This window comes from Monodelphis domestica, chromosome 4 (assembly GCF_027887165.1).
Source record: "Monodelphis domestica isolate mMonDom1 chromosome 4, mMonDom1.pri, whole genome shotgun sequence".
NCBI lineage: Eukaryota > Metazoa > Chordata > Mammalia > Didelphimorphia > Didelphidae > Monodelphis > Monodelphis domestica.
The window spans coordinates 225,543,715-225,562,226 of NC_077230.1; the positions used below are offsets into that span (position 1 = coordinate 225,543,715).

General features: G+C 35.7%; 1 protein-coding gene across 3 annotated transcripts in view; it reads right to left on the reverse strand.

The window, feature by feature from the left end:
- The window catches only part of JHY (junctional cadherin complex regulator), a 162,239-nt gene that overhangs the window by 44,024 nt on the left and 99,703 nt on the right, over window positions 1-18,512 (reverse strand). The gene's annotated exons all lie outside the window — the stretch shown is intronic.

Below are 18,512 nucleotides of genomic sequence, written 5' to 3' on the forward strand. Positions count from 1 at the left end.
GAGAAGGTGGCATTTAATTTGAGTCTTGAGCAAAGTCAGGGATTTTGAGAGGTAGAGGTAAAGAGGGGCAGCATTCTAGGAATGAAAGACAGCTAGTACAAAGGCACCAAGATGGGAATTAGAGGTAGATAAAAGCATTTGTGTACAAGAAATAACAAAGACACCCACATGACCAGTCTTTTGAATTCATGGAAGGAAGTAATATAGATGAGAAAGATAGGAAGGAGGGGAAGCTAGGTGGTTCAGTGGACTGAATCAGGTCTGAAGATGTGAAATCCTGAGTTCAAATTTGACCTCAGAGACTTCCTAGCTGTGTATCCCTGGGCAAGTTACTTAACCCCTACTGCCTATCTGAAACCACTCTTCAGCCTTAGACCCAACATACAATATTGATTCTAAGATGGAAGATAAGGGTTTAAAAAAAAAAGGTGTCAGGCTATAAGGAGATTAAATACCAAATGATACATTTAATTCTAGAGGTAAAAGGGAGTCACTGGAACTTATTGAATCAGGATATGGCACAGACAGACCTAAGGTCTAGGAAAATCACTTTGGCAACAGTCCAAAGGAAGGCAACACCTTGCAGCAGGTAGAGTGATTAGAAGGTTATTAGCAAATTATATCACCATTAGAGGGTGATGAGGGCCTGAACTAGGATAGTGGCTATGTGAATGGAAAAAAGGGAACATATTCAGGGGGTGTTATATAAAAAGATAAGACAATATTTGCTGACAGATATGAGGTGAGAATGAAAAAGCAAAGATGACACTGAGGTTGTGAACCTGGGTGCCTGAAGGGATGTTGGTGCCCTTGACAGTATTAGAGGGATGTTTAGAAAAGGGGAATTTTTTTGAGAGGGTAAGACAATGAGTTATGTTTTGGGCAGTTCAATTTTGAGATGCCTCTGGAACAAACAGTTTGACATCCCTCTAACAAGAGTTGAGGGTAGAGGTGGAGGGAAGGTAAGGGTTTTAATAAAAGAAAACACTATCTACTAGAGTGAGATTTCTGGCTGGGAGCTCAGTCAAAGGAGAGAGTGATTGATTTATCACTAAAATACACACACACAGTGATACACAAAATTTCTCTAGGAAAAGCTGATGAAACTCCCATGTAGAAGTCAAAGAGAGCTTGCTTCCAGAGAAGCATGAAGATGTGTAATGGAAGTTCTGTTTTGTTTTGTTTTACTCATTTAAATTATTTTTATTTATACATGATGTCTTTCTGTCATTATTTTTGGAAAAATTTCAATTTATAAATAGCATCGTATATATGCAGTATGACTCTGACCATGGAAAAAAATACAATTTTATTTAATGGAAGGAAGTTCATTCAAGTTAATGGAAGATCATTAAAGAGTTTTATTTTTAGTTGTTTATTTGATTTGATTTCTTCTTAATTATTTAGATGTTATCTTATTTACATAGCCATCAAATATTGAGCTCTATAGGACCCATGCCACATAAGCCAAAAAGCTAGTTCATAATTTGTGTTTCCCCTTTTTGCAAAGTTGTAGGTGGGGTTTGTCTCATTGTCCATATTAGAATGTGCTTTTGCCTAGCTAGGATACAAAACTCTCACTGTTGCAGAGGAATAAATTAGATCCTGTATTCCTGCTCTTTTCCATTCCATATTAGTTAGGTATTTCCATCATTTAATATTGTTCTTAAGAGGTTACACATGTTAATAAATTATTGTAATAATAATTGTAATTAAATTATTAATATTGTCAGTTTCATTATTATTATGATCAATTCAACATAATTCAATTTAAAATAATCCAAATCAATTGTCTTAGATTGCCTCTTATACAACAGGTGGAACAGTCAAAAATGATGGTATATGAATAAAATAAAATGTTATTGTGCTGTAAGAAAGAAAAATGACAATGTTAGAGAAAGTGAAATGAGCAGAAGTGCAATTAATTTATGTAAGGGCAGCAACATTGAGAAGAAAAAATAACTTGGAAAGATTTAAGAACTCTGATCAATGCAATAACCTATCATGTTTACACAGGACCTCTGGTGAAGTATGCTATCACCTCCCAAAGAGATGAAGGACATAGCATACATTTGTATGCTTGGCCAACTTATGGATTTGTTTTGTTTATGCTTGTTTGTTACTAAGGGCTTTTTTTTCTTTCATTTTTAATTGAAGGAGGAATTAGCCATAGTTATGTTAAGAAAATAAAATTGAAACATTTTTTTCAAATTCAAGAGAAAAGAAGGAAACACAAGCAGGGCAATTTTGAAAGTAATTTCTACAATTTATTATTATGCTTTGAAAAAAAGCAAGCAGTATTATAGAGCCATGGTTCTTAGAGAATCCTCTGTGTATAGAAATGTTCCTTTTTTTTTGTTTTAAATTCAGAATTTTAAAAAAGATTTAAAAAAACTAAGCTTTTATGGTAATCTCTATTATCAAATCCCCTATTCCTTTGTCCTACTGGAATATAATCAAATTTAACCCAAACTCCTGGATTATTTCTGCCATCTTCTGCTTTCCCTCCTACTCACTGAAAGAAGATTTACTCCTACTACTGAATGAAATGAGAAAAATATGAAAACATAGTGATTGGTTCCACTAAAAACTTATGCTAACTAATTTCAATTGAACTTTCACTGCAGCAGGGCAATTGTTCCTAATCAATTTCCTATCTAATGCACCTTTGGAAATGTTACAAATGTTTTCTACTCTCCTTAAGCCTTCCTTGCCACCCCTTCTGCCCTTTGCCTCAGCAAAGGATGTCACCTTACATTTACAAAAAAACATTGAAGCTATTCAATCAAAGCTTTATCTTGGCATTTCCTCACTTCATATTCCTCTAAAAGTGACCTGAAACCAGAGAAGCAGTCTCCTTCGTAGCTGTCTTGAGAATGAAGCCTATTCACAGGAGAAGATATGCAGGGACCAGACATGAGACATTTGGGACTCAAAATCTGCTACTTAAATGGGATACAAGGAGACTTGATGTCAGTTAATATCAATGATGTTTATTATATTGCTTTGGCCTTTTGTTTCATTGTGTTTATGTTAATTTTAAAGTTTTCTTGATTACCTTAGTGACATGTAAATCTTCCTTATCAAAATTAGTTCACTGTGAGCTCCTTAAGTAGTTTGATCTGTAACTTGACTTTAATTTTGTTTATGATTATATAAAAAAACCCTTATAGATTTGGCTTCAAGATAAGTGATCCATGGTGGGAATGAGCACTCCACCAAATGAAAAGGTGCAAAATTGGAGAAATTGAGGGGATTAAGACTGCAAGTGGTTAAATAAACAAGCATTTGGCAAATGGTTAATTGTGGGAAGTGAGTGAATCACACTGACTATTTTGTGACTCAAATCTGGAGCTAAGTTAGTTCCCTTTCTATTCAATTTTGGGTCTAGTATAAATTCCATCTTTTGAGAACACTTTACTCAATTATGAGAAATGGGAGAAAACTTTATTGCACTGTTTGAACCAAGCATTATTTGGTGGGGCAACTGAACCACCTGTACCTGCTGTTTAGAGACCTTTAACCAAGGATGTAGGTTATGCTGAACAGAAATGTAGTCATATACTATGACTGACATAAGTTTTTTCATAATTGAACAGCTCAGACAACCTACGTGTCTTACCTGAAAACTGATCCCTTATTGGTCAGTTATTGTTTCCATGTTCGTTGATTGTTTACATATACTTGGAGGAGTGGGACACTTTTCCTAAATTCAGGAATTGCACCTGTTCATTCTCTCCCTCCCAACTTGGAAAGTCCTTAATCTTTAATTAGAAATCAGATTGCGTAATGTTTATTGTTTCCTTTTAATTAATTGGTCTTATTTGATTAAATGATTTTGCTGTACAAAACTCTGTCTCCCCACTGTATTTCGGATCCAGTCCTAAGTTGAAGAAGGGGCTTAGGCTTGATTTACTGAGCAATTGGCATGCATTTTTAAAAATAAATCAATATGCTGGAAGTTTAAAACTTTGTTTCCTCAGTCATTTTATCTATCAGTTATTAAGTAACTGACTCCCTCCTTAAATCTCTCTCATTTTAATCTATTTCCCATACAAGTTGCTAAAGTGATTTTCCTAAAGTGCAAGTCTGATCATATTCTTGTGTGATGATTTTTTTAAAAATTATTTTTCAAAATTTTATTTTTCCATATTTCAAAAGACTGGGTTTCTGGGTAAGAAAAACAATTTATTGATCAGGCTAGCCATAACCAATAAATTGGGCAGTGATCTCTCTCAGTAATCAAAGCCAAATTCATTCAGCATCTTGAGTAATTAAATACAATTTTGAAGCTCGTTATTCAATCCTACCTAAGACATCTTAATTTTTTTTTCTAGTCCTTCCTTGATTCCTTTATTATTATGGGAAAATCACATGCTTGATGATAGAATTCTAATATCTTGTTGATCTAGATGAAGAAATCAGGTTAAGCCCAGTTATGAGTGACTTTCCTCATTCACCTCAATAGAGAACTTAAAGATTCTCCCTGGATATATTTGGCCAAAAGTAGTTTTCATTTTATTATCCCAATTTTAGAAGCTCTTTGGGAGAAGGAACACAAGATATATTCCTAAGTCTGTTAGAAAAAAAGAAATTAAGAAAAAGATTTTAAAAATCCAGTGCCCTATTGGAAATTAAATAATATAGTATTAAGGATAAATCTCTCCTACTTCTCAATGAATTCCAGTGCATCCTTATTCTTTCTAGGATAAAATATAAACTGCTACACATTTTCACCTTTTCACAGCTTAGTTCCTTCTTATCTTTTCAATCTTGAATTTAAGCTTGCACCTTCTATGTTCCAGGCAAACAGCTCTCCCTGCTGTTCCTGGCACCTGATGCTCCACATTCCCACTCAGCCTGTCCCCCATTCCTGAAATGCTTATATTCTCCACTTTTGCCTCTTAGAGACCCTTGTTTCTTCTGAGACTTGTCTTAAGAATACCTTATATAGGAAGCCTTTCCCTTTTACCTTAGCTGCTAGAGTCTTCCTCTCTGAGATTATTTTCCATCTATTCTGTTTGTATCTTGTATATGCCAATTTTTGTATGTTGTCTATACCATTGAAATGTAAACTCCTTGAGGTCAGAGACGATTTTCTTTTCCTTGGATCTTCAGTACTTATTATAGAGCTATCTTTATATTATGTGCTTAATAAATGTTTCTTAGTTGTCATCATTCTTTCATGTATGAAGAAGTTTTTTTTATAACATTTTACAGTTTAAAAATAATACAAATTAACAAAGATGCTAAATGATTCGACATTACAAATACAAATAGTAATCCTTTCCCCCCTCAAATCTCACATAAAGTTTAATTTGCACTTTTCTTTTCCATTCTGTTTTAGTTTTAGTTACATATGTAATGAAGGGTTGGTGATCATGCATAGCACATTTGGCTGATGTACTACTCACATGAAAGAGGCTGGGAAAGTTGCTTCTGGAAATAAATCATAACATGGAGACTTGTGAAAGGGAATTTTTCAAATTTCCTTTGTCTATTTTAAGTTAATCTATCAGGAACTTGAAGTACCCCTACTTAACACTTAGAAAGTCACTAACAAAGAGAGTTCACTTACTTAGCCATTAACATTTAGTCCTAAAAGGCCAAAAGCACTGCCCCCCCCCCCCATGCTAGGCAAATTGAGATATTTTGATTGGTTCCTGATATGTGATAGACCAGTCCACAGTGAAAGGAAGGAAAAACCAGAGAGACAGGAAGTGAAATGGAGAAAATTGCTTATAAAAACCAGTCGAGGGTATTGTGATTCAATTCTACTGCTTTGGTGGCTCTTGCTGAGTGAGGACTTCTTCTGCTTTGGTGGTTCTTGATTAAGGAAGACTTTTGCATTGGTGTCTCTGTGTTGGAGGGTCTGCATTGGAGGGATTATTCTGCCTTGGATATCTGCATTGGAGATAGTTTCTGTGCCAGTAAGACTCTTGCTGGAGAGACTACTGTGACACCTGGTTGGAGACTGGGACCTAAGGAAGCTTTTGATGGAATTGAGCTGGATTTCTTTGGATCAGCAATTACAGAGTATTTAGCTAGGCAATATTTTCTACACCCTTCTTATATTTCCCTCTTTACGATCTCTACCCTGCTGTAATAAAGCTACTAAAGCTACTAATTAGCCTCCTGACTTAAGAGTTGATTTTATAAATAATTAAAAAAAAACACCACAATAATTCTTTTTAACACATAAGTTTAGTCAAACCATTTTTAACCCGTACAGACTTCTGAGTAATATGATAAACAAGATGGACAACTAGACATTTTCTCTGATCCCCTCAACCTTTTAAATCTCTCCAAAACAGAAATTAAATGCCCAAAATGAGGAAACTTCAGCTTTTTCCATGACTTTGGATATTCAGATAAAAAATGAAGTTAAGAAGAAGAAAGCCTACACTGAGAGCTCACTCAAACCACCCTATCACCTACATGTCTTCACCAGCACATCCACATGGGTTTGCAAAAAGACCCAAACCAAACCTTTCTTCTTCCTCAGGTTCAGATTCCAGGCTATGGAAGGCTGCTCAGGCCAGGTTAGATTTAGGAAAGAGGGTAGAATTCTATGCTGCAAAAGATCCTTGCAGGAGAGCCAGGAACAGAGGGAAAGAGACAGAAAGTGATACCTGTGTGGGCTGCAAATAGTGCTCAAAACCACATTTTTCTCCCATTCTTCAATGAGCCTCAGAAACCTATACTACAAATATTAACCCTGTAGCACCAGACCAGCTGCTCTCTGAACTGCTAGAGTTAGTTAGGCCAGAGAACTGAGAAACAAAGAGAATGGAACAGGGCACAAGGAAAGGACATACTGCTTTGGGAGAGAGCAACTCTATATGGGCACTGCACTAAGCCTGGAGAAAAGTACTCATATCTAGCTGAGACCAGTTCTGTCCACCCAAAAGCTACTTGGGGCAGACACTTAGTCTGGTATAATGTGTGTGTGGGGAGCTCCCAAGTGTAATAGGAAGAGAAAGATTGCAAAAGAGCTTTGCAATGTGAACTTCCAAGTGATTGACAGGGATATGTGATGGAGAGTCACATGGGAGCCTGGGTCAAGATCTGGGTGAAGATTCCAAGGTTCCAACTGAAGAAAAACTCTCTCTCCTGAAGAAAGTTTTGGAGATTGGAGGTTTTTCCATCAGTCTACCAGGTTTCTGGCTTTTGGGTGATACCAGCTTGAGTGAGAGGGATCCTGCTTGGACTGGCTGCTGGCAGCTGGACAGAGGACTAAAGAACCACTTCTCTACTGAACCTGCTTTGGACATTTTCTTCTGAAGATCTTGGCTCATATACTTAACTCCATTTGTGAGATTTGTGTTTGGGGAAACTTAAATGTATTTAACTTAGATAAGTTAGGTTTAAAATAGGTTTATAGGAATTAGGGTAGAACATAAAAGTGAATTTATTGGGTCTGTGAGAAGTTTTGATAAATCAAATCAAATATTTAGTGAAAAGCAGAGACAAGTACAGGAACTAGATAAAGAGATCAAAAATCTAATAGCACAAACACAAGCTGACATTGGAGACTCAGACAGAATGGGCATAGTAACCAGTCAGGAAAACAGCAAAGAACAGATAAAAACATCTGGAAAACTTTTTTCAGTGCAAAGTGGGCACAGGGATTGAATTGAAAAGAAAAAGAGTTCATGAAAACTCACCTAAACATTATCATGAGCTGTTGAATGAAACAGTAAAATAAAATTTCAATTCCCTGCAATATAATGATCAAATGAAAGCACAAACTGAGGTTACTATAGCAAATACAATTACAGGAGCTATAAACAAGGTACATAAACTCACAGACAAAGATAAAACCCTACTCAGACTTATTAAAACTTCAAAAAGCTATTTGGGACAGACTTCCTTAGAAAAAATATCTAGCTTGACCCCAGAAGCTGAAATTTTTCATCCTACATTAAAAAACTTGAAAATTTCAAATCTAAAAGAAGATAGAGCTGAAAATACAGTTGATATTGACATCATATTCAATGTATTAGAAGTGTAACAGCAGTTAGATTTGAAAATACAGATAGAATGGAGGGCACAACAACTGCCATGATGGCCAAGGGTTCAAGAAACTTCCATGAAACCAACATTCTAAATGGAGGGGGGGAGGTCTGATCAAGTCAAACTATATGAACTTACAAATAGCTAGGGTTTAAATTCATATTCCAGTGGAGGAGAAAACATGATACAGTCAAATTTAAATGAAGATCAATTAGGAAATGATTTAAGCCAAGAAGATTTAACTGGTTCAACCATACAAATGGCAGAAGATAACAGTGCAGTGCAAAATGAAACATTAGCAATTAATTCAATAGCTAAACAAACACCAGAACCATATGTAGGGATTAAGGTGGGGAAGAAACAATACAAAGCTCTTGTGGATACTGGTGCTTCAAAATCAGTCCTAAAGACATTTCTAGGAGATACCATCATAGGGGGTATGGTTTCAATGGCTGGAGCTAAGGGAGAAATACAACAGGTCCCCGAGCTCAAAAGCACAATGGCTAAGCTAGATCCTCTCACCATTGAGCATACATTCCTATTGATCCCTGCATGTCCAGATAACCTTTTAGGATGAGATTTTTTATGTAAGATCGGGGAAACTCTGCAATGTGAATGTTCTGGAAATATATACCTGCATTTGCCCAAACATTCTCTAAAACATTACCCATTGCTTTATCTGGAGCAATTGGAAGAAAAACCTGAGCAAATTCAAACTTTAACATCATTATATGAGATAACTGATGATATTCCACAAAGGGTTTTTGCTAAACATCAGAATGATATGGGTAGAATAAAATCAGTGACACCAGTAAAGATAGAAGTCAGGGAAGGTGTACCTCCTAAGATTCCTCAATACAAGTTGAGCAGAGAAGCCATAGAAGACACAACACCAATTATAAACAGCTTACTGGAACAAAACATTTTAAGACCTACAGTGTCTGAATTTAATAGTCCAATTTTAGCTATTAAGAAAAACAAGTTGAATGCAGATGGGACACAATGCTGGAGATTTGTACAGGATCTTAGGGCAGTGAACAACTTTATAAAAAAGACATACACTGTGATACCTTCACCAAATGATATTATCACAAAGATACCACCAGATGCCCGGTGGTAAACAGTGATAGATCTAAGCAATGCATATTTCACCATACCATTGCATCGACTCTCAAAACATTTTCGCTTTCTAATGGGGACAAAATCAACTCTGTTATACTAGGCTGGTCCAAAGATGTTGTGAGTCAGCCCCTATATTTCGCCAACTTCTTCAAAGAGATCTAGCTAACATCACTTTTAAGCACAGTAAGCTGGTACACTATGTAGATGGTTTACTGCTAGCATCACCTGACCCAAAGACATGCTTAGAAGATTCAAAGAGGTTATTAATAGAGTTTTATAAGAGAGGACATAAAGTCTCTAAGAAGAAAATTCAGTGGGTACTCCCAAAAGTCAAATATCTCAGATTTATCTTGGAAAGGGGCATCAGGAAAATTTCACGTAAAAGGATAGCAGATATACAGAAGCTAGATATCCCTAGTACCAGGAAACAACTCAGGGCATTTTTAGGGGTTGCTGGTTTCTCAAGACAGTATATCATAGGGTATTTCCATATTTCCAAATGTTTGACAGACTTGACAGAGAAAGAAGTTAAGGAACCTTTGAAATTAACTAAAGAACATCTAAATGCATTGTCAAAGTTGAAAGAAGCCATTTTGACAGCTCTGGCTTTAGGGATACCAGATTACAAAAAGGAGTTCCACTTGTATGTCCATGAAGCTAAGGGCATCGCTTCCAGAATGTTGGAACAATATTTTGGGCTGAATTTAAGGGCTATTGCATTTTATAGTTCTATCCTAGATCCAGTTGCACAAGGAATGGTACATTGCTTGAGAAGCATTGTTGCAACTGCTCTCATGGTGAAGAAAGCATATGATATCGTACTGGGATGCAAGTTACATGTTATATTCTGCACATCAAATTGAAAAACTATTATGATCGCAGAATATGCACTCTTTCACAAATGCAAGAATATCTCAGTATGAAATCATTTTGCTAGGTAACAAAAACATTACCTTTCACAGGTGTGTACCATTAAACTCGCTGCTCTGATTCCAAATTTGCCATTAGGTGGAGAACCACTGCATGACAAACCAAGTTGTGGAAATGATGTATAAGTCTAGAGAAGATCTTAAAGACACACCTCTTAGTGATCCTGAAATGGAGTTATACACTGATAGATCCTCATACATTCATAAAGGACACAGGGTCACAGGGGCTGCAGTACTTAACAATGACAAAATGATTTGGTATGCATCATTACCAAGTAATGGTAGTGCCCAGGGTACCAAGTTAAAGCTTTTCTCAAAGCCCTGGAATTGTCAAAAGACAAAAGAGTGAACATTTACATAGATTCCTCTTATCTTTTTACGATGATACATTCCACCAGTTTTATTTGGAAGAACAGAGGGTACAAAACATCAGTTGGAAAACAAATTGCATATGGCAAACATATTGACTGTCTTATAAAAGCTGTAGAACTTCCAAAAGAGGTGGCCGTGATCCAATGCAAGGCACATATTCATGGAAAAGACAAAATATCCCATGGGAATGAAAGAGCAGATATAGCAAAATACGCTGTGAGATTCGGTCCCTACTATGTACTTAATTTCTCTCTGGTGGACAGGCATGATCTTACCAAAGCTTACTGTGGAGATGAAATTCAGACATGGAAGAGCAACTCAGTGCTAAATTAATCAAAGGCATTTGGGTGGCTCATGGTGGGAAACCGATTGTTCCCAAAAAATTGTACCAACATCTATGTACTGTGATCCATTCAAAAGGTCATTATGGAGTCCAACCTGTTTTAGATGCAGTACAACATTTTTGGATGGTACCAGGGATAACAACAAATGCCATTAGATTTTGTCAGGCATGTGACATATGTAGAAAATTCAATCAAGGGCATTTCAAGAACATAAATTGGGAGGCAGACCTCTAAGTTATATGCCTTTCCAATGTTTACAAATAGACTATATAAACATGCCTAAAGACAAAGGATATAAGTATGCATTGGTTATTGTGGATAGACTGATGAGATGGATTGAAGCATATCCATTTAAGAAAAATGACACAACCAAAGCAGTGAGATCTTTGCTGAAAGAAATAATTCCTAGGTATGGCATTCCTGATACCATAGACTCAGATAGGGGGTCACATTTTACTTCTCAAAATTTGCAAGAAATATATAAAAATCTGGGCATTAAAAAGTTTCCACAATGTCTATAGGTCACAAAGCTCAGGCCAAGTTGAAAGAATGAACAAAGAATTAAAAACACTAATAGGAATGCTCTGTTCAGAAACACACTTAAAATGGACAGACATTATTCCTCTTGCATTGTTTCACCTAAGAACATGACCCAGAGGTGACTTGCATGTATCCCCATTTGAGATGTTATATGGTCAACCATTATGGCATGGCAGGACCACCATATCTGTCGATACTAAAAGGAGAATGTTTACTTTACAAATACCTAGTTGAAATACAAAACAGGCTGGAAAAATTAAGAAATCTAGGATTACTAAGTACAGAGCGTACCATTGAATTTTTCATTGCATAAAACAAGGAGACAAAGTATATGTCAAAAATTTTACTAGAGAATCACCCATAGAACTAAGATGGATAGGTCCTATGGATGTTGTTATGGTGACTCCTACCTTCAATAAAGGTAGATGGGAATGATCCATGGTTTCATGCTTCATATGTAAAACTACATTATGCCCATACCATTACCAGCAATGAAGAAGAATAAAATAGCAGCAACAACAACTGCCCTAGCAATATTTAACAATTGCCCCTATAAATGGAAAGCTATTCATGAGGAAACAAGAAGAACAAATATGAAAGCACTGCATATAATAATATAAAGAAAAGACATGAGTACAAATTACAACAGAAATAAGCACTGCAAAAGCAATGATGAAATAGCTCCATATATATATTAAGATTACAACTCCGATGAAAAAAATGTCTCTGCCTATAATAACAATGAAAATGAAACAAAGTTACTTAAATAAGAAGAGATATCTCTGCAAAAACACATTATATTATGTATCATTCTATCTACATCTACAAGAAGATAAAAGAAAACCATAGGCTAAAGGAAAATTTTATCTTCAAGTAATATTCAAAAGTCAAGAGAATCTTCTGATATGAACATCTTGAAGAAGCAACTCTAAATAAAATGAAACCCTTGTGAAATTAAACATCAAATAATATAAGACAGTATGATATTTCAAAATCATAACATACATCCTGAAATATTTATACAGTACAACATACTACATATACCCACACATGAAGATTATCATACGGAAAAGCATACTTCCACACATGAAGAACCAACTCATGAATACTGACAGGCACACATGGAGAATTCAAACTTACTTTCATGCACAAGCAAACAAAAAAAATAATTCGTACACACATGCATATGAAGAGCTTACATGCATGCATGTTCCTATATGTTAAAGAACACAGGACTTCAATCAAGATGAGATGACAGACAACATGTGTATGCTACATAGATGAAAAACTCAAGCCATGTATGTTTCTACAATCAACATCAAAGACATGGAAAGACTTTAAAATCTTGAACTGATGGTGATGAGGTCATGTAAGAATGTGTCATACATGTTAACTTCACATATAGGTACATACACATTGTATGATTGAAAATCTGCTACCCTAAAAAAGAACTATATATCCCAAGAACCCACTGACTTTCTGTCATTATGTACTTCCTGTGGACAGAGGATAAAGGGCGTGGGCTTTGGAGGTTCCCTCTCTCTGCTGTAGAATCAGCACTGATGGTGGTAAGAGGGGTTGATTAAAAAATGGCTAACCAGCCATGGGCATGTGGTCTTTATTTTGTATCTTCTTTATTCCTTGATTTCTAATGATCATTAATAAATCTCTTATAATATAATATTATTATTGAGATTTAATTTTAACTTTTACATTGATGGCAACCACTAGTCAGAAGAAGAGCCTCTCAAAATTTTAAGATAGCCTAGATAAAAAATTTTTAAGCCACATTTCTCCTGCCAAGGCTTTGTGCTCACCCCACCCACCCTCACAAACTCCAACTCTTTTTGGAGCTGCTGCGTTTTTCTTTTACTAATTTTTGCCTGGTTGCTTGCTCTCCCTACTGGCTGGGCTATTTTTATCAGGAGGACTCCCTGAAAAAGAAGTAAACTGCTTCTCTCCTTCAACTGCTTGAGTCCTTCGTTCCTCATTCCTCTTTGCTGCTGACTCTGGCATTGCTGATACTGCTTCCTCCTGATCTTCTGGACCCAGATGGCTCACCTTGTTCCAACCCCCAGCCTCCAGAAATCCTCCTCCTGATCTTCAGCTCAGATCCTAAATCGTCCTCCACCCCAACCCTGATTGCTGTTGCTGCCTCTGCTGGGCTGATTGCTGCCACCAAGAAGCTAGGAGTCCTTGGAGTCACTCCTCAGGGCAGATGGTAAAAAAACCCAGGGTGCTTTTTTTCCTTAGGCAATGATTAGCCTCCTAACTCCCTCTGGGGAAATTAGCATATTACCTCAGGGGGCACCTGGAGAAGGAAGAAACTCTTCCCAACAGAAAGTTGATTACAAGCATGGCTATTCTATGAAGAGCAGTGCATTACCTATTTCAAACAGCTTCCAGCTTTAGGATGTTTTTTGTTTCTACTACTGATCCTTTCAATTATCTTGCCTGAGATTCAGGGGAGAAATTCATCCCCCTACAACCCTTTGCCATTTGGGCCTGCCCTGTCTGAGATTCCTAAAACCCACATTTCCCCTCACTAGGGGAGATACCACAGTGCTGACAATAGGGATTTGAATTTTAGAAAAAGGAACTTTAAAGGGTCTGGAGATGAAATTTTCAGCCTTTTCAAATTCCATTTTTTAAAAAATGAAAGTCTCTGTATCTTATTGTATTTTGCTCATTGTTTTGTTTAAGATTTAATTTTGTTGTTTTAAGTTCATTTATTAAATGTATTTGATACTGTTCTGTTACACTGAATCATTTTAATCTACTATGTTTTAACTATTAGATATATTCTGTTACCTTTCCCTTATGACTGTTAAACAAAATATTGTAAAATATCATAAAAGTATATAAATAACCTTTTTTTTTTTCCATTTTGCATTTGTTAATTGTCACAGGGATGATGGGTGGACTCAACCGGGCTAACAACTTTTAGAGACTTTAATATGCTAAGAATTTAATTGTAATGTTAAGGGGTCTTTAGAAATAATTTTAATTAACTAGTGGTTTCTGAATGGATGAGGTTTTTTAAAGATTTATATTTTAAAGAATGTTGTATAAAAGGTGGAGAAACAAAGAAATGTTCCTACCAAGGTATTTCTATGAAGCAGGAAGCCAAAAAGAGCTCCTGCAAAATTCTTCAGTTTAATTTAATTCCACCAGAACAATCTATATTTCTTGGTGATGTTCTAGACCCAAATAAGTTTTACTTAAAAATATATTTGCCAAAGTTGAAAGATTTGCTACATCTGCAAAATTGTGACAAATATCCATCAGTTCATAGTTTTGGGCTTTTTTTGTCATAGAGCAACTTATATGAAATATGATAGTCGGTTTGTTTGCTATTGTAATTAAACAGGCTATTATAACTGGGTAATTGATACTTTTTGAATGTGCATTACATGTTGTACTATTTTTCTTTATAAAAAACTGTTACTTTGTGAAAATTATCATGGCTAAGTATGAAGAGGAAATGGGGTTTTCTCATTTTTGGTGAGAAACTTTGTATTCCTCATTTCCTTAGCTGACAGTGTCAATGATTGTAAGCTATATATTTTTGGTTTTTAAAACTCTTTTATTATTGTTTTTGCTTGCATTTGCTATATACTATTTCAGTTTCATTTTTCTCTCCATTTTGTATTTGAAGCACATCACCAGCATTGAGAAGATTTTCTTTAACTTTTTTGATTTTGCAGTAATATAAGTTTAAAATATATTTGCTATAATGTCAATGCATGCCCCAAAAGCTTGAGACTATAAAAATGATGCCACTGATTGTTTAAAAAAAGAATTATGGGACTTTGCTTAATGATTCTGTCTGATTCCAGGACAAGAGAATACAAAAAGAGCCATTGCAAGGTGCCAAATAAACACAAAGCTAAACTGCATAGTGCCTATGGAGCACAAGGTCAAAGAGACCAACCAATCCCAATGGGATTCGTGAAAATTTTGAGCCAAGACAAAAGGACTTGAACGTGTTTGGGGTTCAAGGTTGCAGCTGTTTAACATGTGTTAAAGGCAGGTAGGGGGCAGCTGGGTAGCTCAGTGAATTGAGAGCCAGGCCTAGAGATGGGAGGTCCTAGGTTCAAATCTGACCTCAGACACTTCCTAGCTGTATGACCCTGGGCAAGTCACTTGACCCCCATTGCCTAGCCCTTACCACTCTTCTGCCTTGGAGCCAATACACAGTATTGACTCCAAGATGGAAGGTAAGGGTTTAAAAAAAAAAAGGCAGGTCTTCCTTGTCCCACATTCTACCAAATATCTCAAATTTGGCTCCTAAAAATCTAGTCCCTTTTCTGTCTTTCATGGTGTGGCAAACTTTCTATAGTCCTGACTACTGATTGGGTAAATGCATAATTGCTTCAATCATTTTAATTGGGCCCTGATTCAAGGCTCTGTTATGGATTTATTTTTTTCTTTTACTTATAATTTTTACACATAAGACTTTGATAGTCTATATTTCATCCAGAACTTATTTTTTTAAATTTGGATTTTAAAAATATTTTTTATTTCTCTTGCCAATTAATATACCTTATAACTCAGCCATGCATCCCTAAGTGATCCCTGTGTGTTTTCAATACCATCTTCAGGGGGGGGAATGTATTATTATTATTATTATTTGAAATTGCAAATTTTAAATTCTTTTTGAGAGCAATTTTGGTTAAGAAACATACTACCTCTCAAAATCCTGAAAATGAATTCTTGTTAGAAGGCACCATGAAGATGCATCCACAGACCATAAGTTACATCAAGAAGATCCAGAATGAACTTTGGGTGTGGTTGATTGAACTGAAGGTTGATTGAACATTTAATTTGAATGTATACTCTTATGCCAAAAGGGGACTGCCCCCAACTGGCTTTTTGTCAATGCGCCTAGCAATTATTGGCTTTGTTCTCTTTTTCTCTTATTCTCAAATTATTGCAATTTCAAAGTTGTTATGCTTACAAGATCCACTGGAGAGACCAGTTTTCTGCAGGTCTCAGGGGGGAATGTATGATTGAAAATCTGTTACCCTAAAAAAGAACTACATATCCCAAGAGTCCACTGACTTTCTGTCATTACATACTTCCTATAGACAGAGGATAAAGGGCATGGGCTTTGGAGGCTCCCGCTCTCTGCTGTAGAATCAGTATTGATGGTGGTGAGAGGGGTTAACTAAAAAATGGCTAACCAGCCATGGGTATGTGGTCTTTATTTTGTATCTTCTTTATTCCTTGATTTCTAATGATCGTTAATAAATCTCTTAAAATATTATTATTGAGATTTAATTGTAACTTTTACAACATACATACAATTACACATAAATACAACATGGAAAGGGGTTTCATGGAGTGGATGAGTATATATATATGTACATATATATATAACATTTCATAGTTACACATACATGAAATTCATATTAACATACTTGTGAGTTTCTGTGGAAAATTCAAACAAAGGGAATTTTCTTATCTGAATGATTTTGTACAGAAATCACATACAAAATTGTATTATAATTGTACATATGTAAAATATATATAGACAATACTATGTACATTTGTAGATACTAATAGAACTAACATTCTAACAACATAAGGTTAGGTTACTGACATTCTAAATACTAACGCACAGGGAAAGATTTAGGGAAGTTATTCAAAATTCTAGATGACTTAGGGACAGATGAATAGCATATTTAATATAAATTAAGCTATAAAATAATGTTAGAAACTGTTGTTGTTTATAGAAACTTTTACTTAGAACAAACTATAGTCATTAGGATATAAGAAAGTTACATTGTCAAAAATACTGTTTAACTTGTTGCATTGTTTACTATCGTGTTCAAAACCATATTTCTGTATTGTATTTCTATGACCTATACCTCTTTCCTTAATCCCAAACCTTAGAATAGAATTAGATAGTCAGAATAGTGAAAAAGGTTAGGATTTTTTTTTATTTTGGGGGGGCAGTGGAATATTTTTAAATAGTATAGTTTCAGAGCTTAGATAGTTAGGAATTCTTCATAGTGAAAAATGATAAGGTAAGTATTGTAACAGTCCACCCATGTGTATGTATAAGGTAGATGTTTAATCTGTAAGGTTTGTGTTGGGAAAGCATGGTCAGTGTTGCGCATGGCAATAAAGGCATTGACCTTTGATCCCAGCATTCTTAAGCTTCTGGCATGAATCCAGGTTTCTTTGTGCTCACCTGGCTAAGGTAATCCACACCTCAAACTTGTTGTAATTGACACTTGAACCAATAGCAATCCACTGTGTCTTCATTAATATGTATTACGTACCTTTTACATCACTATGTTAATAAATACAAGCAGCCCACAGAGAGCCCTCCTCTTTATCCCTTTTACCTTCTCTCTCTCCTACCTGGAACTTGGCCTCAAGCCAGGAACCTCTTCTCTAATGGCACTTCCTTGTTCTTTGTAAAGACCTTTCCTTCTTACTCTCCTAACCTCAAGGCAGTGTGATCTGCACTTAGAGTGCAAGCTCTAAGCTATCAGAGGTTATTCTCTCAGCTGATCTCTATCCTTCCTGATGTACATATTGTTGATTTAAGGTTATTTATCTGTCTTGTGTCCCTGCAAAGTTAGATAGCTAGCCCTCTCTGTGTAGCCTGCTCTTTTGTTTAAACTGCATAGGTGTCTGGTTCTATTCTTATCCATTCCTTTGGCTTCAGCTCTTCCCTCAAGGTCTAATTAGCTAATCTTTCCTTTTATTATAAAGGCTGCTGGTCAGCACATTATAGTATTGTGTTCAAAACCATATTTTTGTATTGTATTTCTATGACCTATACCTCTTTCCTTAATCCCAAATCTTAGAATAGAATTAGATAGTCAGAATAGTGAAAAAGGTTAGGATTTTTTATTTTGGGGGGCAGTGGAATATTTTTAAATAGTATAGTTTCAGAGCTTAGATAGTTAGGAATTCTTCACAGTGAAATGATAAGGTAAATATTGATTATGGCAGAATTACGGGTTATAATTCTGTTGAACAAGAAAAAGTGGGGAATTGTGAAGAAGAGATTATAACACCAGTGAGATTGGCAAACAAATGCAAGGAAATGGAATGTTGAATGAACTATCAATCAAAGAGAGAGAAGGAAAATTCCAAGGAGAGAATCTGAGGAGAAGACAATTGGAAAGCCAGCAGATGAAGAAAATCACTTCTGCCCTGGGAGACTGGG